The sequence below is a fragment of the Camelus ferus genome, chromosome 2 (assembly GCF_009834535.1).
Source record: "Camelus ferus isolate YT-003-E chromosome 2, BCGSAC_Cfer_1.0, whole genome shotgun sequence".
Classification (NCBI taxonomy): Eukaryota; Metazoa; Chordata; class Mammalia; order Artiodactyla; family Camelidae; genus Camelus; species Camelus ferus.
The window spans coordinates 44,529,357-44,536,590 of record NC_045697.1 but is presented as its reverse complement, the minus strand read 5'-3'; positions in this window follow the sequence as shown (position 1 = coordinate 44,536,590).

Here is a 7,234-nt window from a genome sequence, read left to right as displayed (position 1 = left end):
ACATAGAACAGTGGCTGGCATGTATTCTGTTAATGTGAGTTCATATTACTGTCTTTATTTTGTAGATGAGAAAATAGCAAAGTTAAATGGCACGCTCAAGATCACACAGCTAGAAAGCTGAGATTTTACTGATTCAAGTACTGACTGATGTATACATAGCCATGAAACTCAACTGTCTAAATCAGAGTATATTATCTGATCTTTTAAGTTAATTGTGGACCGGACAACACACATCAGTACTCTTTTGCTTTTTGCCAGGTTAGTACGTTGTGCTGGGGGTGTAGAGACAGGAATTTGAAAGGAGTATTGTGAGAAGAGGAATTGTCATGCATTTTGCTGCTATTATTTTTGCAGCCCTATAAAATTTGCCTCTTAATATTTCTATAATTTATGATTATGTATAAAACAATGTATTTGTATCCTGATTGCCAGCTGGCATTAGCATACTTATTGCTACAAGACATCAAACTAAAGATCACCTCATCTAGCCACCCTCCTCCCCAGTTTTACAAATAGGATGCCAAGACCCAGAAGCCTAAAAATAAATAACATGCCTTTGCAAGTGCCTCTCCACTTGCAGCATATTTAAAGCACCTTGGTTCCAGCCAGGAAGTTCTATGTAATGCCTGTTTTCCTAGGCAGTCTTAAATAGTGTTTAAGAGTTTTCCAGATAACTTGCATTTTCATCAGCTGTTGAAAGCTGCTAGGAAGAAGGAAAGCACTCATTAAGTAAGGAGTTTGTGCTACATCTGTCAGAATGTACCTGAGTAGAAAGAAACAAATATTAAGACAATCTTAGATTTTTCATTTATGCATACAAATGTCGTTGAGTTCCTACTCTGCACTAAAACGGTCCTAAAATATTGGGATTTATTCTGAGTTACCACATTGATAGAGATAACGGATGTTTGAGAAATTACTGGCTGTATATAAAAGTGTTAAGAAATGGTCCTGATCCTAAGGGAAGCTTACATACCAGTTGAGGAGGCAAGACCGATAAAAATCATAAACATGTTAAAACGTCTACTTAAGTGATGCATTGTGTGGCAGAGAATAAATCCAGGAAAGATAATGAACAACACCAACTCCAGTCACTGAGGAAGATTTTCATGGATTATATAAGTAGGATGGGAATTGGACCTTACTAGGAATCAAATTTATCTCAGTAAGTAAAGGCAGTCCCGTTAACACTAAGTCATTGAGCACTGATGCACCAGTAGCTATTGAAGTACTTTATTTAATTCTCACAACCGTGAGGTAGGTACTAATATCATTCCCATTTTACAGATGAGAAAATTGAAGCACAAGTTATGTCATTTGCCAGAGTCCACTGGGCTAATAGAGTAAGAGGAAATAGGATGAACAAATGAAGACACTGCTGTGGGTGTGGAGAAAGTGGTCTAGACCTTGGGAGTTCAATCATGCATTCATCTATTCATGCAGACAGCATGCAACAGAGCTCAGCATTTGGGTCTCTTCATTTTCCACACTGCTCAGGGTGCTTTTGTTCACTCCCATGGCTTTGCCTTCTCTAGCAATAACCTCCCTTCTGAATTCCAAACCATTTCCTAAATCTCTACTGCAGATTAGATATCATGCAAACACTTCAAATTTTAAATCTGAAAACCCCTAACTACATATTCTTCCTCCTTTCCCCACAAAACTGCATATTTGTTTCCTATTTTTCATTTCCTATTTTCCATTTTCCTATTCCTGTTCTTTATTTCCTATCTCTATAAAGGAGATTGAAGTTTTCCTGTAATCTAGAACTGCCTTGGCCTACCATGACTCCTCCCTTCTGCTCACCTCATCTTCCCAAATTACTCACCAAAATCTTCTATATTAAATCTCCTGAAGATTCATACCAGGGAAGCCCAGAAGAGTGACAGAAGCAAAAATAGGGAGTCCCTGCAGATAACCGGGCATGCTTCAAAAAAGGCAACGTCTCCATCATGGTGGACAGCTGTGTGTCTACTCTCCTCAAGTCTGGCCAAATCATACTTTTTGTATTGAGTGCCTTGCACACAGACAGACAATAACATTTGATACTTTTTCACAGGCATGATTTCCACGGCTCTTAAACATAACCAAAGCAATAAATAATGAAGCTTTGATTTTCAACGCTCTGCATCAGAATCACCTGGGGATCTTAGTAAGACACATGCCTGGACTCCACCCCTGAAGATTCTGCTTAAGGCTGGAATGGGGCCTCAAAATGTGTTTTAACCCCACAGTGAAGTTGAGAACAACTAACATCAAAGCACTTTTCACATACCTATCATTTAATGTCCATACCTAAATAAGATTTAATTTTACATTGGGAAAAACTGATGCTTGGAAAAAATTTTTATCTGCCCAACATCACAGGGCAAATGATAGAGCTGGAACTCAGAACCATTCATTTGAAATAATCTATTCCACTGAACATTTAAACAAGAATTTGAAAAAATCTGCTAACTAGAAATGTTCCACACATTTCTAATAAATTTGAAAAGGATTATTTTAACTTGCTTTCAAAGTTCATATCTCATGATAGAATCTTGGCAGAACCTAGAACAACAAAATCCACTTAATTCCAACCTGATTTCTAGGCAAATTACAAGCTGGTTACAGAAAAAGAGGTCATTTGGGGGAAAACACCTGCTTAGCACCACACCATGACCCACAATGGCAAGGTCTCTCTTGGCCTGCCAGCGCTATGAGTGACCCGTATCCCTTAAAGAGTTCTCAAGGGACACACATGTAGGAAATTGAATAGTGAAAGAATACTGTTAGGCTTTTTCTGTACTTACATTTAGCATGAGTACCTTGGTTAACATTATTGCTACTATACACATTAATTCAATTTGTCATTTTTTGAAAAAATTTCTAAGTCTGCATAGATAGTAAATGCATTCCCAGCAGTTCTAGTGGTCTCACTACAATTTGACAGCAAGCCCAGTAGAAGCCTAAGACTGAACATCCCCATACAGAATCTTCCTACTTTCAATATATTCCTCATGAACATTCTAGAGAAAATTGGAAACTGCCCTTTTTTCTTCCATCAAGTTCAGTGACTCTTCAACATGTAATATTATTTAACCAATTATGCATGGCTAACTTTCAAAATTCCATCACTTAAAATTATGTTTTAAACATGACAGTAGTTGCCTTACCTTTCCAACTAAGAAAATAAAGACTTATTTGAAGGAATTCATCCAAGAGAGGAAAGTTTAAATTAAAAAAAGAAAAAACAAAAAAACACAGTGCAAAAAATGCATGAGTGCTATAAGAGTTTAATTGTAAGACAAAAGCACTACATTATAATTTGAACATGAGTAATTTTTCAGAAAAGAAAGTTTAGTGCAAATCAAATTCCCATTAAAGCCCACTATAAACTTCATATGAGGACTCTAGAAGTAGGCTTCTAGAACTGGAAACACTTAGTTCCAACAGAATTTGCTTGGGGAGAATGTCTTGAAAATATACAGAGAACATCATGTTACTTAAAAATCAAGTCAACCAGGTTCTAAAAAAAGACATGCTGATAGGTCTTCATACATAAAACTGATTAGTAGTAGCATGCTTTATTTATCAATGATTGTAGAAGCAATTCACAACAAATCTGAGCATTTCAAAGTTTTTATTGCCTTAGCCAATCTCTTAACTACACTGTAATAATCAAAGAGCCATCTTCCAATTTTTACTTTTAAAAGGGTTCCACTTCATCAGTGTGAGATGGGCAAATATTTTCTAAAAATGCGATTAAGCCCTGGTAAAGCAATGCCATCCATACTGCAAAAAGGGGGCAATTATGTAATTCCTCTTTTCAAGTATTCGTTTAAAGCACAGCTTCCATGACATGTTAAATGTCACATTTAGGTACTGGCATTAACAAACCTCTTAAGTTTCTTCCAATATTTTAAGAGAAATTAAAAAGCCAGGAAAGTAACTTTGCTTTCAAATTCTAAAATACAAACAGAATACAGCCTACACAAAATGTGGAACAACTAACCCTGAAATAAACTATCTTCCCAACACCAAGTGCTTAGGTTAAGTTTCTCAAAATAGAATTCAATAACCTCTACTACCAATGTTTAATGCATTAGTACCTTTCCCACTGTCTATCTGTACTTTCTTTGAAGAGTTTAAAGAATTTCCTCCATGGCAACTAAATTAACTGATTTGGACTGCTTTAACAAGAACACCTTGCTCTTACTTAGGATCTAATTCCTACAAAGTATCTCACCCTTTTAAGTACAGTAATTTTATAAAAGTCCTTTTTTTATGCCCTCTAAGCACCCTTCTATTCCCCCAAATTATCTGCCTTTTACAGGGTTTACTGGGGAAAATTAACATTTAGCAGTTACCCTACTGCTCTTCCTAAATTAGTCCCTTGAGCCCCACAGTCTCTATCGCTACTATACTATAGCCATTTAAAACAGCAGGCTGTTGGAACTGCATATCCTTCATGAGAATCTGAAAGATGCTATGGACCATAGGAAAATATTTAACTAGCCCAACTCAAATAACAGAAAAAGTCAATTTCAAATAGAGTTGCTGATTACTAATTCATAATAATGGAATGGATGAGTGTGATTAGTGACAAACCAAAGGGGGCAACATGCAGGCAACAGGGGAAGAGTACTGCCTCTAAAGAATTTAATAAAACCACCCTATACCCAACCACCTCCCTTCCCCAACTTGGTACACTCTTACTCATTGTCATTTGGTGTACTCCTTAGAATGCTAAGTGTTTATTATTTTTTCTTTCAACCTAGACTTAGCATGATTTAAATGCTTGAGTATTAAGTTTTATGAAACGTACCTTTGTCTTTCCATGATATAAGTAAAAACAAAACAAAAGAAAACCTTATGAAACAGTAGGCCTAACTCTAACCATCTTTAAACGACATCCTTTAAAACTTCAGGGTAACCAGTATCACTTGGGATTGTGAAATACAGAATCCTAGACACCTCCAACCAATACTGACGTGAGTCTAACATAAATGGCCTGCAGTTCTCTTCGAAATAACCACCAGATTGTAATTAACCCCTCCCCAACTTTCCAAATTATATATAGGCAACAGACAGCCATCTACAGCCCAAGCCAACTCAATCTGCACAACTGGATATTCATCTTGCTAGAATCATTTTATCCATGGAAATTTCTAGACCAGACTCCTAAACATGGCCAGTAGTGAAGAAAAGATGAAGTATGCATTCTCAACTTTGTCAGAAGTAGGCAGTAAAAATCATCTGTATGAAGTCTGGGGTCATCCTTAAGCATTACTGCACTGATAAATTGCACTATTAAGTAAACTGCACCCAAAGAAATTTACTGCAATGTGTCAGTATATCCATTATGCATGGATCTAGATTTTGACATTTCAGGTTAATCTGACTCCAAATAAACAAACTCATCATACATTTCAGGACGAAATATTGTGATGGCGAGTGGGTTCAGTCCAGGTTTTAAAATTCCCCATTCCTTAGGGCCATAAACATAAAGTACTTTTAAAGTATAAGGTAACTTCAAAGGACTTTCCTAACAGTAAAATAAAAGCACATAGACTGAAGTATAGAATGCAAAGGCCTAATAATCGAATCCTAAAACATCAGACTACTTTTCAAAATTATCTCAGCATGGATAACACCTGGACAGTGATCCACACACTACATTCTAACTTGTACACAAGGAACAATAAAGCAATTGCCATACCAATGTGGAAAAAGCAATGTGGTAACAAGACCTGCAATCTTATAAAACATATTGAAGGTTAGAAAAGGAGTAAAAGAGGAAACCCAGAACCACAGGAAGAGAGATTAACTCACCTGGTAGCAGACATCTGGTAAATCAAAAGGTATCAAATTTCAATTAGGGTTAACAGACCGAGCAAGTGGGATTTGGTGGCTCTAGAGGGTCTACAAAACTGGTGGGAGAACTGAAAGCTACCTAACACTGTCCAATAGGTAAACAGAGATTGGTTCTGTAATAAACAAACTACTTGTAAACTTTACTTTGCTGGTCAAATTCTAGAAGTGTACTGAGCTTACTTGCATTTTAATTTGCCTGCCCCATTTTGTTGCCCCAAATCTTTCATCACCAGCTATCCCCACACACAAATAAAAAGGTTGCTAAAACTAAACTGTATCATTTCTAATGCCTTCTGAAATTCTACTAAAACCTAGTACTTGAAAAAAAAAAAAGAGGCAATAATAAGGACAAAGAATGCGAGAGGAAACTACTACAAAATTTTGGAAGCTGCAAAGCTTCTGAACAAATGGCAATTGAATCAGCAGACAAAACTGAATATTCTGTCAGCAGTGAAGACATTTCAGATTGCACCACAAAATCCCCAAAGGCTGATTAGCAATCAGCAGCCCAGGTATCTCTGAAAATAGACATAAAAGGGACTAAAAGAGGATTGGTATAAAGTCTGTTTGACAAGCAGTGAATCCCCAAATCTCTGTACTGGACAACTGATCCTCCCCACCCCCACCCTCTCCGGGCAGAAACTTGTCTGAAGCAGGTAAGAAAGGATGTCTTTGGACTCAATAGGCATACAGGGATGAGGATAAAGGTGTTAATGTAGTTTACTTGTTCAGATCCCTCAGCTATCTACCCCGGCCAGGGTCCCAGAACACTGGCAGCCAGGTTTTTTACCCTCCAGGCAGCAGAGTGGAAAAGACTTCTCTGGTCAACCTGATCAGCTCGAGGAAGGGAAAAAAAGATACATCAAGGGTTCCTCAATAAAATGACACAGCCTGACCACCCAGTAGTGAACCCCATGGTTGACCAGCCCCCATCCCTCAGCCCCACACACAAATTCACATCCAAGTAACTTTTAAAACACTCCACTCCTAAATATGAGCCAAGGATCACCAAACATTTGAGGAAGATGAAAAGCAGAGGCGAAAGCAATAGGAAAGAAAAGCATCTCTGAGGAAACAAACTTTTAAAGTTATTGTTAATCACCTTAGAGTGAGGAAAAGATAATGCATCCACGTAAGAACAGGTTGCTGCTTAAAACACAGGTTGGAGGGGGAGGTCTTAGAAATTAGATGATTGAAATTTAAAACCTAAAAAAAAAAAAAAAAATAAAGTTGAAATCAAGTTGTAAAATCCACTCAAAGTACAACAGCCTGCAATGAAAAATAGAAATAGACGCCCAGGGCTCACATCCAAACAATTCCAGATAACAGAAAGACTGGGGTGGTACAGGGTGTGAGTAAAGAATCAGCTCAGTAACAA